This window comes from Aquarana catesbeiana, linkage group LG01, assembly GCF_042186555.1.
Source record: "Aquarana catesbeiana isolate 2022-GZ linkage group LG01, ASM4218655v1, whole genome shotgun sequence".
NCBI classification, from domain to species: Eukaryota; Metazoa; Chordata; class Amphibia; order Anura; family Ranidae; genus Aquarana; species Aquarana catesbeiana.
Window position 1 is genome coordinate 743,331,993 of NC_133324.1, and position 17,256 is coordinate 743,349,248.

General features: G+C 37.6%; 1 protein-coding gene across 3 annotated transcripts in view; it reads left to right on the top strand.

Moving 5' to 3' along the window:
• Positions 1-17,256, top strand: part of TLR2 (toll like receptor 2) — a 43,163-nt gene that overhangs the window by 17,858 nt on the left and 8,049 nt on the right. The window contains exon 1 of one of the 3 annotated variants that reach the window (XM_073605374.1): positions 3,767-3,905. The exons of the other annotated variants lie outside the window; for them this stretch is intronic. The gene's annotated coding sequence lies outside the window, so the exon portion shown is untranslated. Of the gene's footprint in view, positions 1-3,766; positions 3,906-17,256 lie in introns of those variants that run through there. 3 annotated transcript variants of the gene reach the window in all.

The following is a 17,256-nucleotide window of genomic DNA, read 5'->3' on the forward strand; positions in this document are numbered from 1 at the left end:
GTTATCTGATGTGGGGAGGAGCCGCGAGAGCCGCCAGGGGACCCCAGAAGATGAGGTCCGGGACCACTCTGTGCAAAACGAGCTGCACAGTGAAGGTAAGTATGATATGTTTGTTATTTAAAAAAACAAAAACAAAAAAAACAACCCTTACAATCACTTTAATTTTGGCATAATTATTTCTGGTTTGGGGGCAAATATTACCTACAAGATTGTGGCGTAACAATGGGTGCCAAATTTGCACCGAGTATGGCATGTTTATTCGGCCAAGTGGGAAGAGGATGTCATCCATGACAGCTGGTGCAGGTTCATTGATGACATCCTCCTCCTATAAAAAGGTAGTATGGATACGCTACTAAAATTTATCACCCATCTCAATAATAATGACAGGGGTATCAAATTACAGTCTGATGCTAACACCCATGGGGTGCACTTTCTGGATTTGGACATTAGGGTAACCAATGGCTCTCTTTCTACCATCACCTATTTCAGTGAGACTAATAAAAATGTATATATGTATATATATATATATGTATATATATATATATATAGAAAACACCAGTTGTCATCACCCATCATGGCTAAAAGGGGTTCCTAAAAGGCCTAAAAGCCAATTTTTGAGGTTTAGACCGAACTGTACAATGGTGGATGATTACTACTTACAGGCACAAGTCTTGAAACAGAGCTGTGGATGACACTATTGTGGAAGTGTCGGGTAAGAATAGAAAACTATTGCTATCTAGGAATAGGAACCTGATCTCTTTAATTGTCCTTCATTACCTCATACTCGGAACAACATTGGGCAATTAAGCGTTTTATTAAGAGAATGATGTCATATTGGACACTTGTTTACCTCAATGTCCCATGGTGGTATATAAAGGAGTAGCGTTCTTGAGAAATGTTATTGCCCCCAATGTCACAGATCCTGTCATAAGAACTCAGTTCTTTCATGACTTGAAGGGTTTTTTCCCTTGTAGTATGTGTGTTGTTTGCCAAATTGATTCTTTTCAGGAGAGAAAACTTACTAGCTTTCAGTCCTATGAAACGGGTTTAACATACAACATTAATTCATTTTTCACATGCACGACTAAGAATGTGGTGTATTTGATACTATGTTCTTGTGGATATCAATATGTAGGGCACACAGTGAGGATGTTGGAGACCAGAGGAGCACATCACCTATATTAGGTCTGAGTTTTCTAATCGCAGTTTACCTAAACATTTTACCAGGAGCCACCGTAAGAACCCTGCAGGCACACTTTTCATGGCCATTGATAAATATTTCCCCCACTGGAAGGGTAGTAACGTTAGAGGGAGATCTCTTGACTTGAAATGAGAAGGATTTATCAGTTCAAAACATATGTCCCATTCAGCTTAAACATCGATTGGGACATCAATTGTTTTATTAATACAGTAAAACCTTGGATTGCGAGCATAATTCATTCCAGAAACATGCTTGTGATCCAAAGCACTTGTATATCAAAGTGAATATCCCCATAGGAAATAATGGAAACTCAGATGTCAATTCACAAATTTAATGAAGGTACATTTAGCAACTCACATAGTTGATGATTAAAAGAGGCACATCTAAGTATGCAGGCATCTGGGGTAAAGCTGTCAACATAGACCATCCCCGCACCGCCGGCTCTCACTGCTGTCAGACTGCAATCGTGACCGGGACTACTCTGCAATAGAGTGATCTGAAAGCAAGACTTGAAGCGCTCGTGGAGCGCAGCGTGGAAGGGACAACGTCAATGGTGGTGAGGAGGACGGTCTATGTGGACAGCTTTACCCCGGATGCCTGCATATTTGGATGTGCCTGTTTTATTCATCAACCATGTGAATTTGTTGTAAATTTTGTACCTTCATTAAATGTAGCTGTATTGCTACACTTAGAGGCACCTCTCTTCTCTTTTATACTCAGTTGTTTTTTATTTTTATAATGATTTATTGTAAAAAAAAAAATAAATCTTTTTTTGCATGCAAGTGCAAAGCCAGATATTATCTATTCAAGGTAAACTATTGTAATTGTATTTAGTTTTAATAGTAACTGTATTGTATATATATATATATATGTGTGTGTGTGTATTTTTTATATATATTTTTCAATTTTATGGTGTTCGAATCATTATTAACATTATTGTGAGTGCCATCTTCTAATTATCCACAAGATGTCTCTGTTGTTGTATATATAAGAGTGATAGGGTAGCTGACTCCTTTTGGACAATTCCCCTAAAGACGTCATTCCTTGACAAAACGTGCATCAGGCAGGGTCTATACATGACTTTTTTATCTGACTGCCGGGACACTCTGTGCATCTTTTATTGCGATTTTACTGTGGAAAATATGTAAGTGCACTTCTATATGAAAGATACAGATTTTTTTAAAACATATTGAGCTATGAGATGTCGTTTTCTTGCTTTGCATTACATTGCCGAGTCCGCAGCTAGTGAATGAGGAGTGACAGGAAGACATCCTGTTTTTTTTAAATGGGCTGTTCACCATATAAAATGGTTCACACTATCTGGTAAGGAGCCAACCTCATCTTATATCACGGGTGATATCATTGTGGTGATCAGCAATGTATGTAACAACTATTTATTTCTTGGATGGCTTATACCTATTGGATGGGAGCAGCATTCATTTGCACTTGGATATGGGGCCATACACCTTAGATTTTTTTGGAAGTTACACATTAATACATTTTTTTAGATTTTTTTAATTCATGAATCGGGATGTATTATTTGTTTATAGGATTTGAATATTGTTTTTTCAACACACTAATTTTATTATATTGGTGTACTTCTTATTATATGTAAATTTTAATTTATTTAACAGTTTTACACTTTATGAATTGAGATTTTTATCATTAACTTATTTTTTCTTTTTTTTTCCACTTCAGCGAAAGTTTTCTGAGAGACATTATTTTAACTTCGCAGTTCAATTTTGTCCAATCTCGTTTTTCACATCATCGTGGTTTTATTCAAAATTATCTTTATTAATTCTTCAAAATATTTAATTTATTTTAATTACAAAAAAAAGACTTAAATATATAAAACTACCCCTGTTGCTCTATCCATTCCTTGTCTCTCTTTCTGTCATCCCCTTCTTCCCCCCCCCTCCCCCCTCTTCTAACTGGTTTGTTTTCCCTCAAGTCCCTTAACATTCTGACTCAATACCCTACTCCTTCCTTCATCTTGTCTAAATCTATGTCCAAGGTTTTAAATCTTATCCAACCCTCCCAGAGGCTGATACACTTATTATAATGTCCTCTCTCCCTAATTCTCAACAAATCCATTTTACAATAATAATCTATTTTTTCATACCACTCTCTTATATCTGGTTTTTCACTTTTTAACCATTTTTTGCTCTTTGATTGCAGTTTCTCCAAAACAAAGATGTTTTCTCTTGTTGATATCTATGGGTTCTCACTGGTGTCAAGTACCACCTTGCTAAGAATTTATAATTAATTTCAATGGTATTTATATCCCAAGCATTATTATATCCCATTTCTATCATCTTTTCCACTTTTTGATCTTCTAGTTTTAAATCCAATTCTCTTTCCCATTGTTTGATGTAATCGGGTCTTCCTTGTCCATCTAAGTCTGTCAATATTCCGTAGATTTTTGATATTCCATTTTTCAGTGGCGTTCGGGTAAAACAGAGTTTTTCCAAGGGGCTTAATTTCTCTTCTTCTCTTAGTGGATGTGGTAAAGTATTTACTAAGTGTCTTAATTGATAAAAATTCCATTCACTTATCTTCCACCCATTGATTTCTTCTAGTTCTAATCGTGTTTTTATCCTACCTTTTGTGATAATATCTTTCAATTGTGGATTTCTTATTTCTTGTCCGGCGAATATCTCCTTCCCTGGTGTAAAGAAATTTGTTCCCGTGAGTGCCAGTAACGGTAAGTTGTATGTCCAATCATTCTTCGCGTGTACTGTGTCCCAAGTTTTGAAAATGTTTTTAGTTATTTCATGAGTTTCTGGATCCATTAATCTAAACTTTCATGGTATCCATATATTTTTGTGCAATGTGGTCTTACTTATTGTGTTTTCCATCTCCACCCACTTTTTTTCACTATTTCCATTTGTCCACTCAATCATTTGTGACAGAACTATTGCTTTATAATATCGATTTATGTCTGGAGTTGCTAATCCTCCGTGCTCCCTTTTCCTTGTGATTTGTACAAATTTAATTCTCGTTTTTTTATTATGCCAGATGTATTTTATCAATATTGTTTTTATTATCTTGAAAACACTCTGTGGAATCCTTATTGGCAACATCTGAAAATTGTATATTACTTTTGGTAGTATCATCATTTTAAACATATTTATTCTTCCAATCCACAATATTGGTTGTGTACTTAATTTTTTTATTTCTTCCTTAACCTCATTAATTAATGGAATGTAATTTGCCGGGTAGATTTTTTTAACCGTTGATGTTAGTTTAATTCCAAGGTATTTTAGTTCTTCTTTTACCCATGTAAATGGGAATTCTTTTTGGAGGGTCAAGACTTCCCTTTTCCCTAATCCAATATTTAATATTTCTGTTTTTATCGGATTTATTTTAAAATTTGATAGTTCCCCATATTCTTTTACTTCTTTCATTATATTTGGCAGAGTCACTCTTGGGTTAGTTAGGATGTCATCCGCATATGTCGCAATTTTGTGCTCTTTTTCTCCAACTCTCACTCCTCTGACGTCATAAATTTTTCGGAGTGCCACCAAAAATGGTTCCAATGCCAATACATATAATAATGGGGAAAGCGGACATCCTTGCTGTGTTCCATTCTGCATCTCAAACAAAGCTGAGAGTCTACCATTGACCTTTACCATTGCTATTGGACCATTATATAAGTTTGTTATACACTTCATCATTTTTGGTCCCAATGCCAAATGCCGCAACGTGTCCATCATGAATCCCCATTCTACCCTGTCAAATGCTTTCTCTGCATCTATTAACAGGAATAGAGCTGGGGATTCGCTTGGTTTACCCCTACGTAACATCAAGATTGTTTTTAGACTGTTATCCCTTCCTTCTCTCCCCAGTACAAATCCAGTCTGGTCGGGATTTATCCAAAGTGGTATTAATTTTTTTAGTCTAGTAGCTAAAATTTTAGCGTAGAGTTTTGTATCAGCATTTAATAGAGCGATAGGTCTATAGCTTGAACAATTGGTTCCGTCTTTCCCTTCTTTGGGTATAATTGTAATGTAGGCTAATAGTGATTCTCGTCTTACTTCTTCTTCATCTCCTATATTATTCAGATATTCTTGCATCTTAGGGATCAGTTATTCTTGAAATCTTTTATAATCTTTAATCGTGAACCCATCTGGTCCTGGGCTTTTTCCTACTGGAGTTTCTTTTAGGGCCAATTTGATCTCCTCTTGCGTTAATTTTTTCCCAGTTCTTTTAATTGCTCAAGTTGTATTTTTGGTAAATTTGCTTTTCTTAGATAATCTTGTATCTTCTTTTTTCTTATTTCTTCCTCGAGATGTGTCTCCTGTTTTTTTATCGCGTATAATGAGCTGAAATATTTTTGAAAGGCTAATGCAATATCCGTTGTCTTGTTTACCACATCTCGCTTTTAATCTTTTCGATGTAATTTTGAGACTTCTTTTTTCTTATCATTTTTGCAAGATATTTTCCTGGCTTGTTACCCCATTTAAATCTCTCCTGTAGTACTCTGTTATATTCCCTCCTCTCTTCTTGTTCCATCCATTCCTTTAATTGATCTCTTTTTAGGATTAGAGTCCGATATGTTTCCTTTTCTAATTGCTTTTTATGCCTTTGCTCCAGTTCATGTATTTCCTTTATAATTCTCATCATATTTTTTCTTCTTTCCTTCTTTTTTCCTGCACCAATAGATATTGTTGTATTTGCCATGGGTCTACTAATTGGTATTCATATATATTTTTTTTTTAATTTCCTTCGTTGTCTTTATTCTCTGTCTATTGCATTGGAGGTACTATCTAATCTGTGGTCCATGGGGAAATTGAAGTCTCCTACCAGTATTAATTTACCTTGTTTAAATTCCTTTAAATCTTTTAATATTTCCATCAAATATTTTTAGGGTTTGTATTGGGGCAGTATACACTAGCAAGTGTGTATTTTACACCCTGTATGGAACCTATAAGAAAGAGGAAGCGTCCTTCTGGGTCAACTTTTCTTTGTTCTATTGTAAAACAAAGGTTTTTCCCCATTCCAATTGCCACTCCTTTAGCTCTTCTTATTGGTGAATCTCCGTAGAACCATGTTGGGATATTTCTTGAGTAAATTTTGATATTTGAGTTTTGGGTAATATGTGTCTCCTGTAGAAATATTATTTCAGCCTTACTTCTTTCCAGTTCTCGAAGCATTATGCTTCTCTTCCCTGGGGAGTTTAATCCTCGGACATTATATGACAAAATTTTTACACTGTTCGTATTTTTCATTCCTTTTTAATCCCCGCATGTCTTCCCAGGGTCCCCCAAACCGGTCCGACCAGAGGACCGGGAGGGGAGCCCCCCGGGTCGATACGCGTGGGAACCTTAACTTTATTCCAGGGTACTTGGGCACTGTATCGACTTATACAAACAAACCTCCTCCCTCCCTCACCCTTCCTCATCCCCTCCATACCTCCTCCCCTTTCCTCCCCCCACCCCCACCCTGGTGTTGGTAATTTGACCTCATGGTCTCTAGAGCAGAGAGCACTTTTATTTTGTGGGGCGCACCCTTGCCCCCTCTACTCTCCTATGGCCGAGGTGGAAATCTATAAGGTGCACTGGGCCCTTCTCACCTATATTAAGAAAGAGTGGCCCCCTGAACGCACCGTAGGCCTCGGCCTCTCCTCCCTGCCTCTAACATATTTTCCTTTTCTTCTTTTTTCTCTTTTTCTTTTCTCTTTTTGTTCCCGTTCCCCCCCATCCCACTCCCCCCCCCATCCCACTCCCCCCATCCCTCTCCCCCCCATCCCACTCCCCCCCATCCCTCTCCCCCCCTCTTTAAATAATAATAACTCTTATAATTGTAGATCTATAGCACTGTTTTATAAAGCTCAAGTTCCATTTAGCTTCTATTTATGACGCTATTTCATGTACTCTGTTTCTTGAGTTGCCATTGTGTTTCATCTTGTGTCATTAGTTGTTCTTGCCTATTGCTTACATCTCTAAAGTTTTCTGGTAGTGGAATTTCTAATTTGTTACAAAAGTCCGGGATCTCTTCTGTAAATATTAGTCTAGCACTTCTTCCATTTTTCCTTGCGATCAGGCATGCAGGAAAACCCCAGTTGTATTGTATTTCTTGCTCTTGGAGGATTTTCAATAAAGGTCTTAACGTCCTTCTTCTTCTTAACGTTTCTTGAGATAAATCTTGAAAAATTTGTATCTTATCTTCTGCATATTCAATTGGTGGTTTTCTCTTCAGGTTCATCCAGATTTGATTTTTTTCTTCCCAATTTTTAAATGGAACAATTATATCTCTTGGTTTCTCCACTGAGAGCCCTTGGGGTCTTCTTATTCTGTGTACTCTTTCTATTTTTATTATGTTGGTTTCTTCTTTTCCTAAGATAGGGTTAAAAATCTTATTCATTATTTCTATAAAATGTTCTGCTTGTGTAGGCTCAGGGAGGCCTCGGATTCTCAGATTTTTCCTTCGTTCTCTATTTTCTTGATCTTCTGTTTTATAGGTTCCTTTTTTAATATGTTTATTTCACCTCTCAACTCTTTTATCATTTTTAAGTGGGAATCTACTTTAATCTCCACTTCCTCCACTCTTGAGAGGATATGTCCCAAATCCTTATGTATTGTTGTCATCTCTGTCTTCAAAGAGTTTTCTAGGGCCGCAAACATTTTTTCCATATCAGATTTTGTTGGTAATTGAGCTGCATGTTGGTCTTCCCCCCTTCCTCCTTCTCCTTCCAATCTGATTTCCTTTCCTCCATTCCTCCATTCTGATTTCTGAAAGTAGGCTGGTTTCAACTGTTGTCTTATTCTGACCCTTTTTCTCTTTTTCTCCTTCTCCTTTGCGTCTGTCTGTCGGCCCTTTATACCCAGTTTTCTTTCTCCCTCCCCATTTCCTTGTGATAAATATCTGTTCATGGGGCCAGGGCTAGGGCCTAAGCTAGTCCGGGGTGATTTAGCTACCGCTCCGGCACTTTTTGCCATTTTACCCCTCATCAAAAAAAAAAAAAACCCCAACCACCTCTCAAAATATGTCTAGAATTATATCCCCAGGATCTATTTTCTCTTTTCCTTGTACACACAACTACAAGAGACCACCAATAGATGCAGAAAACAATAAAAAAAACAAAAAAAAACTTTTCCAGTTAATCGTATCTAAACCCTTCCAATCTAAATCGATCGTTAATCATTTATTATTTATCAGACAGTCTCTGATCATTTTCATTGGATTACTCTGTTGCTGGTAACAATTATTTAAGCAAAAATATCACAGCATATCACAGCATACCACAGCATACCACGGCATTTCCTTAGCATACAAACATGTGTGTTAATATGTGTACATCTGTATTCTATTCTTTTATACCATCTGATTTTCTTTTGATGTATTACATTGATACACAAGCTTTTTTTTTTTTTCCACTTTTTTCCTTCTTTCTCCTCCTCCTTTTTTCTCAATATTTCATCTATGGACTCTTTCCTTTAGTATCGCAATATCCCAGACTCTTCTATTTTAAAATTTCTCTTTTCTTCTCTCTTCCTTCCCTCTCCTTTTCCTCCTCTCTCCCAGTTTTCTCTTCTACTTTCTCTCTTCCTTTCTTTCCTTCCTTCTACTACAGGCGCTTTTTAACTCATTTATTATTTGATTATTTTTTCCTCCATTCTTCCTCTCTTCCTTTTCCTTTTCCACCATTAGTTTTTTTTTTATCAAAAAGAAAAAAATATACACTTATCTGTGGAGGGGAGGTTTAGGAGAGGTTTAGGAGAGCGCATCCACCAGCACCTGCTGTCCTCGATCTCGCTGCCTCCGTCCGTGCGCTCGTTCGGGTCTTTTATGCTCCTCCAGGGGCTACTCGTTGTCCCCCTTCACTTCCCGTCGGCTCCCCCGACAGCCGAACACCGAGCGAGGTTCATCACGAGCAGCACCAGAGCCCACCACAGCACCACAGCACAGCAGCCGATAGCCTAAGGAGGGATGGCTAGGATCTCAAACGCTTCCTTCTTCCGTGCCGGTAGGGAAAGAAATCCTCATCTTCGCTGCTCTCAGCAGAGAGGTGGGGGATGTCCGTATGAGGGGTGCAAGGAAGCCAGGATGGCGGGGACGGTGGGGGGGTTGGCGGGGGTTCAAGACTGCTAGCTATCGTTCATCCAAGAGGCAGGGCGAGAGACCATGGACTCCTCACAGCGTGCAGCTTTCCAGCGCCATTACCAGACTCCTCCCTCCCAGCTCACTCCTCCCTCCCAGCTCCTGATTATCATTAACTTATATTAGCGTTTTATGCACATTAAGTACGGTATATTTTCTATCATGTTGTATTAATTTAGCACCGCACTATTTGATTTATTTATTAGTGTGTATTTAGTATCACTTTAAATCCATTAACTTTCTGGCAACTACCATAGCAGTGGTAATAATAGGTAAACAATAGTCTAAAAATTAATCACTGCGCTAATACTAATAAAGCAGCTGACATAAATTGTATGGTAACAATAAATAACAAAAGGATGGATATATGCAGTGCTAAAAGCATGAAATGGACCACTGAATTACAGGTGGTCAGACATGCATAATACATCCATAACACCACGACACCACTTCACTTGGATAGTAGATGGCTGGATCTTGTAGTCTCAACACATGGTAAATCCATGCTACACCATGAGAAGTTGCCTTCTTGTATTCTATGCATGTACCTTTGGATTTACCATGTGTTGAGACGACAAGATCCAGCCATCTACTATCCAAGTGAAGTGGTGCCGTGGTGTTATGGATGTATTATGCCTGTCTGACCACCTGTAATTCAGTGGTCCATTCTCTTTGGTAAGAGGCCCGGTGTGTTGGTGTTCGGTGGAAGATATATATCTCATATTCACCTTATTGTGTCCCTGTTTACACCGTGGGTAGTTCCAATTTTTTTCCCTGAAGAAGGACTTTGTTTCCTTGTCAAAAGAAGTTTATTGAGTATACAATGTTATAAAGATACATAAAATAAGTTTACAAGGATCTATAAAGTAAGCTCATTGTTTTACAGTAGGGTTTATATAGGTAAATATCATGAAATTTCAAATATTAAACATTGGGTTCACGTAAACCTAAATTAAAGATATATATCATTTCCTTAGTTACTTTTGTAGGTATTTAAATGATTTATACCTACTATACATATTGTTTACAAGTAGAGTGTATATAGATCAAATAAATTCTGATAATGAGCTTTAATCGTAAGGTGGAGAAAAGGAAAGAGAAAGAAGAAAAAGGGTTGAAAGGTAGAGGTATGGTCCACAAGGTTGTCCCGCTCGTCAGTTTATTATTCTTTTTAGTTCTCTTTGAAGCCTTAGAATGGGTGTCTCTGTAAGTCATTTAATCTGTTACCATGGCAACAGGACAGAGTCATTGAAGTTTGACAGGAACTGTTGTTTTATCCAAGGATGCCAAAGTTTTTCAAATTTTGGAATTTGATTTCGATGGCTACCATCTTAGCATGGGACATTGTATTATTAATTCTGTGAATTGTTTCTGCTAGTACCAATGTATGAGATTTCTATGCCTTGGCCACTGTTTGTTTTGCAGCCGTTATTAGTTGGATCATAAGTTTGAATTGAGAGAGTGTTAACCATTCCGGTTTTAGATTAAGTAAAATTAAATATGGATCTGGTTGTATTATTTTTAAAAATATTTTAGATGCAATCACGAAGACTTCCTTCCAGAAGGTTTGGATTACTGGGCACGTCCACCAAATGTGTAAATATGTGCTTATTTCTGGGCATCCTCGAAAACAAAGAGCTGAGGTATTAGGTGAATATTTTGCCACTCTAGCGGGTACAAGGTACCAGCGAGTTAGGACTTTATAATTTGTCTCCAGTGCTAAGATGTTGGGTGAAGATGACTTAGATGTGAGCCATATGTTAGACCAGTCCGTGTCTTCTAAAGTTCGTCCCAGGTCCTCCTCCCACCTCTGAACGTAAGAGGGTCTATTAAGATTTGCTACTCCAAATAATTGATTATAAAGTGATGAAATTGTACCTTTAGCAAATGGATCTTTTGTACAGATTGATTCAAAAATGGATAATTGGGATAATGGTGTATCCCCCTTTAGGAATGGTGTATAGAAATTTTTGATTTGGAGATATCTAAATATCTCAGAGTTTGGTAGATCATATTTTTCTCTAAGCGATGGGAATAAAAGGAATGATTTAGATGCTATGAAGTCATTTAGTGTCTGAATGCCTGATGTCCAAGCTTTAAAAGAATTTGGGTAGATCCATGCCGGATAAAAGGCCGGATTTCTGATAAAAGAAAGGAGAGGATTGTGTGGAGATTGTTACTGATATTTGGTTTTTAGTTTATCCCAGAGAGATAAGAAGTGTTTAGTTATGGGATTATGAATTTTAAAGCGGTCTTTAGGATCAAGCCATAATAAATTTGATATTAATAGAGGGTCATTTTCTGAAGCCTCTATAAATACCCATAATGGGATTTCCTGTTTTGCATGGTATTTGGACAGACTGGCCAAATGTGCTGCTCTGTAGTAGTTAGTAAAATTAGGGTATCTCAGGCCTCCTTTATTTTTGGGAAGATGTAGTGTGTGTATAGGTACACGTGGTTTAGAAGAGCCCCATATAAACGAAGTTGCTCTTTTTTGTACTATTCTCAAAAAATAGGAAGGAATTGGAATAGGGAGGACTCTGAATAGATAAAGCAATTTGGGTAGAATAGTCATTTTGATTGCATTAATCTTCCCTATCCAGGATAAAGGAAGTTGCGACCATTGTTTTTTTAGATTTGTGATCTGTCTTAATACAGGAGGATAATTGGTTGAGAATAAGTCAGAATGAGATGCTGTTAAATGAATTCCAAGATTGGGATTGATTTTTCTGCCCATGTGAATGGGAGTGCAGCCCTAGCCGGGATCAATTCCATGTTTGTGAGTGAAATATTAAGCACTAGGCATTTCTTAGGATTAATCATAAGGCCGGATAGGGCTGCAAATCCATCAAGAGCTGGTATTAAGTTAGGACCAGAGACCTGTGGTGATGATAGAAAAAGTAATATATCGTCTGCAAATATACATAATTCGTGTGTATTACCTCCTACTTCATTGCCAGTTATAGTTTGGTTTGTTCTGATGTATTGGGCCATGGGTTCGAGTATAAGGGCAAATAATAAGGGAGATAATGGGCAACCCTGTCGGGTACCTCTTTCGATATTAAAGGCTTCAGATTTGTATCCAGCATATTTTATATAGGCTTTGGGTTTATTATATAATGCTTTGATCCATGTTAAAAAGTGGGGTCCAAAACCCCATTTTTGTAATGAATATTGCATATATTGCCAGGATACTGTGTCAAATGCCCTCTTAATATCGAGAGATAGAAAACATAAAGGGATTTTCCGTTTTTTAGCAATATGTGCCAATAACACTGCCCTGCGTATATTATCGCCTGCCTGTCTATTTGGCATGAAGCCTACTTGATCTCTATGTATTAATTTTCCTATAATGCTATTGAGGCGTTTTGCTATTATTTTTGCTAATAATTTAATATCGAGGTTTAACAGAGAGATAGGCCGATAATTCACACAGGAAGTATCATCAGAAAGGGGTTTTGGGATCATACAAACAATTGCCATTAGTGTTTCTTGCCGAAAAGAATGTCCATCTAGAAGTTTGTTAAAAGTTTCAGTGAGAATGGGAGAGAGTATATCTGAGAATGTTTTATAGTATAAAGCCGAGTAGCCGTCTGGGCCTGGTCTTTTGTTAAGTTTTAGGTATTTATGGCGTTAGCAACTTCATCTATAGTTATAGGCTCATCCAAACTGCTTTTTTGATTCTGAGAGAACTCAGGTAAGGTTATTTTTGAGAAGAAGGATTCAGCCTCTGTAGGATTAAATTCATTGTTTGTCTTGTATAAAGTTGCGAGATGTGAGTGAAATTTATGGACTATTTTAACTGGATTACAAGTGTAAACATTTTTTGATAATTTCAAACGTACTGGTTTGAAAGATTTGTTAGTTGAATTTAATGCCCGAGCCAAATATGTACCTGGTTTGTTTGTATTCATGTAGAAATTGTGTTTGGAGCGTTTGAGGGATTTATCAACTGACTCAGTGAGAAATAGATCGTATTCCAATCTAGATTTTTCCAGATGAGATTTTGTACTCTGAGATGGATTATCTTGAAATGATATGTAGGCTGCATTAAAATTGAGTTCTAGTTTTTTGCTAGATTTTTGCGTTCCCGTTTAAATAGTGCCATTTGTCTTTGTATTGTACCACGCAAGACAGGCTTATGAGCTTCCCACAGTGTTATTGGGGAGATGTCTGTTGTATTATTAATTGATATGTATTCCTTTAAAGCTTGTTCAATGGCCATCTGATGTAGTGGGTGTTTGAGCATTATGTCCGGTAAGTACCACGTTGGGTCATGCGCTTTTGGTATGGCTGAGGCTATAGTAGTGTATACTGCATTATGGTCAGACCACGGAATCGGAATTATATCTGATGCAATAATTTCTGGTATCATTCCTATTGTTAGAAAAAAATGATCTATTCTGGTGAAGGTTTGATGAGGGTGCGAGAAATAAGTGAATTTCTTTTTCATTGGGTTACTTTCTCTCCACGAATCTACCAGATTGTATTTGGAAAGAAGTTGAGAAAAAGGTAATCTAGAGGTTATTTTGGATGGTGTAAAAGGTGATTTATCTAGAAATGGGAGGAGGACCTGGTTCGAATCCCCACACATTATCACTGTTCCTATTTTGTGTGTATTAATCACTTGTAATATATGTGAGAGGAATGGTGTAGGTTGTTTGTTAGGAGCGTAGTAGGAAATCACCGTGATTGCTGTATCCATTATATAACCCATGAGTATGGACTTCTGGGTCTTTAATTTCTGATGATAAGGTGAATGGTGTGGATCGGTGAAATGCAATTAGAGTTCCCCTTTGCTTGGTACAGGCAGAAGCCGTGTAAATTTGTTGATAAAAAGGAGAAATATATTTTGGAGTAGAATCTTTGGTGAAGTGTGTTTCTTGGAGGCATACTATGTGAGCCTTCTTGTTATGGAAAGTACGGAAGGCTTTGGTCCTTTTTTGAGGGACATTTATTCCCTGAACATTCAGGGAAAGTATATTCAGTGGTGCCATGGCAACAGATCAAATAGTTTTGACTTACTTTTTGTTATGCAGAGCTGACTGCGCAGATCAACCTGTGTGGACTGAAGAGATGAAAAGATAGAAAAGAAACCAGTGAATTCTGGAGTAAAGAGTAAACAAAAAACATATGAGATTAGATGATACATTGTATAAATTATTTTTTGCAAGTAATCACAATTTACCTGTGAAAGAGAATAAATATCTCTCTCAGGGGAATAAGTGCCTTCGTCACACTCCCACATAATATGGTTGGGAGAATGAGGAGGGCTAATGGGGGTACACGGATCTTCCGCTTACAGGAGAGAAGTGCTATGTCAAAAGACATCAAAATGATGTTTCATTAATTGGAGTGCAGAATATAGTTTTTGTTGAAATTATTTATTCCAGGGTGGTTGTATATGGTTAGTCTTGCCCTAGGCTAAATAATTCAGTTAGAAAGGTACTGTTAATAACTTTGGTATTGATGAAGATAGTTTGAATTATTTTGGGATTTTAACCCTTTTAGAGTAAACAATTACATATTTTATTCTGTAACTGTTTAGATATGTTAACTCATAAAATTGATGTTATATTGCTTCAGATTAGAATAAACAAAAACATAATTCTAGGAACTAGTTAGGTAATAATATATTTGTTTTAAGAAAAGAAAGAAAAAGCTTCCATTACTTCTGCAGAGAAAACAAAAGGGGGGGTTTTCCGGCGCTCCGCAACTTGTGATGTCTAAGGTAAATAGTACAATGGTAGCTATAATAGCACATTAAAATAAGGCAGGTAAATTCTAGAATGAGGAGGCAGCCATCCTCAGAGGGTGTCCATTACCTCTGTTGATAATCAATGTTGAAAAAAGGAGGGGTGTGGAGGCGCCAACTGTGGTAGCTTGTTTATGCAAAAATAAAAGTTAGTGTAACAATTACACTTACTGGTTCGCAGGGTGGAGGTGTTTCTTTGAGATGGAAAAGTGTCCTGGGATGTGCTGTTATCTTGTTTCCGGCTCAGATTTCATTCCCTGCATTATCCCCAACACCAGCCTGGACGTTTGCCGTGCATCAGTGACGTCATTTCCTCTTCTGCACTCCAGAGTGGTCAGCGTGGAGCTTTCCATGCACTGGATGCAGCAGTTCAGCCTGTGTACAGACTCCACACCCAGACGCCTGAAGGAATGAAATCTGAGCCGGAAACAAAATAACAGCACATCCCAGGACACTTTTCCATCTCAAAGAAACACCTCCACCCTGCGAACCAGTAAGTGTAATTGTTACACTAACTTTTATTTTTGCATAAACAAGCTACCACAGTTGGCGCCTCCACACCCCTCCTTTTTTCCATTACTTCTGGATTATTGAACATATTTGTCCTAAAAAGTAATAAATCTATTGTTATTACCTGATAATATATAACTGAACAAGAATTTCCTTATTTCACTTATATATTCTAAGGCTATATGAATCAGAAGTAATAAGAAATATAACTGGAATGTAACATGATCCCACACAGTGTGTGACTATCAGAATGCAGTTACATTCAGTTATAAATACAGGTTTTTTATAGAGAACCATCTCTTAGTATAATAAATGAAGAGATATCAGGAAATAGGATGTCAGTCCATTGAATCTTCTTGGTCCATGGATGATGTGGCATAACGGCCTCTTTTGTGAGAATGATGATTCCCATTTTGTTCTGAAATTTTCTGAGTGCTGCCTGAAGGTGAAGATGATGCCATTCTTCTGCGTGTGGGAGAGTTGCTGCTTGTGGGTTCTGTCAGATTTAATTTTAAAAGGGTTTGTTGTAGTTCATCTGCTGATCTGCTTCTGTAAATTGTACCTTGGTAGTTAAATCTGACTGAAAAGGGGAAGCCCCATTGATAGATAATGTTGTGGCGTTGCAGTTCCATTAGTTGGGGTTTCATGGATCGTCTTTTAGTAATAGTAAGTTGGGATAGGTCAGCAAAAATTTGATAATTGTGTCCTTGAAAATTAAGTTCCTTTTTTTCTCTTGCAGCAATTAGTATTTGTTCTTTCGTTCTGTAATAATGAAATTTTGTGATTATATCACGTGGGGGTCCATCTTTCTTTTTGGCTGCGAGGGCTCTGTGTACTCTGTCCAGTTCTAATCGTTCAATAGGGATATCTGGCTTTAGTTCTTGTAATAGAGCAGTAATAGTAGATTGCAGGTCTGTCACAGTTTCAGGTATTCCCCTTATGCGCAAGTTTGAACGTCTGGCTCTATTTTCGTAGTCTTCGAGCTTAGTTTGAAGTATTAAATTCTCTTCTTTTAATTGTTCCAATTCTGTTATATTTACTTGGGTTGTAATTTCAATTTCATCCATTTTTATTTCTAGGGCTGTGGTGCGGTTTCCCAGCTCTCTTATTTCTTTGGTTAGGCTTTTTGTTATTTGGTCTGAGGTTTGTTTTAAAGCCTTATGAAGCATCTTTTCAAATTGTAATAATATTACTGGGGATGCTGAGGAGGCTTGTGGAGAAGTTTGTGAGAGGATTTGTTCTGTATCTGACTCAAATGGAGAGTCTTGCTGTGACATTTTCTGTCTGTGAGAGCGCCCTGATGCTGTATCTTGTGAGGTGACTGGAGCTGCTTTAGTTGCAGTGAGTGCCTGTAAGCTCTTTGTGAGGTGATTTTTATTTCTGCCACGGTTTCCTCCCAGTACCATATTTCCTGCCCAAACTTTCACAGTTTGTTCCCTGGGGCAAAAAGGTTCAAATGGATACCTTTTGAGCCTGCAGGCTCCTCTTTGTCCTTCTCTTCTCTCCTCAGCGGTGCGGAGCTCTAACAATGCATGTCTGCTCCGCTAGGCTCCGCCCATCTCCCTCAAGGACTTTGTTTCAACACAATGGACTCTTACTTTATAATTTCATGCTTTTGGCGCTGCATATATCCATCCTTTTAATAATAGGTAAACAGCTGCAAGATGCCAATGAATGATTGCAGTCA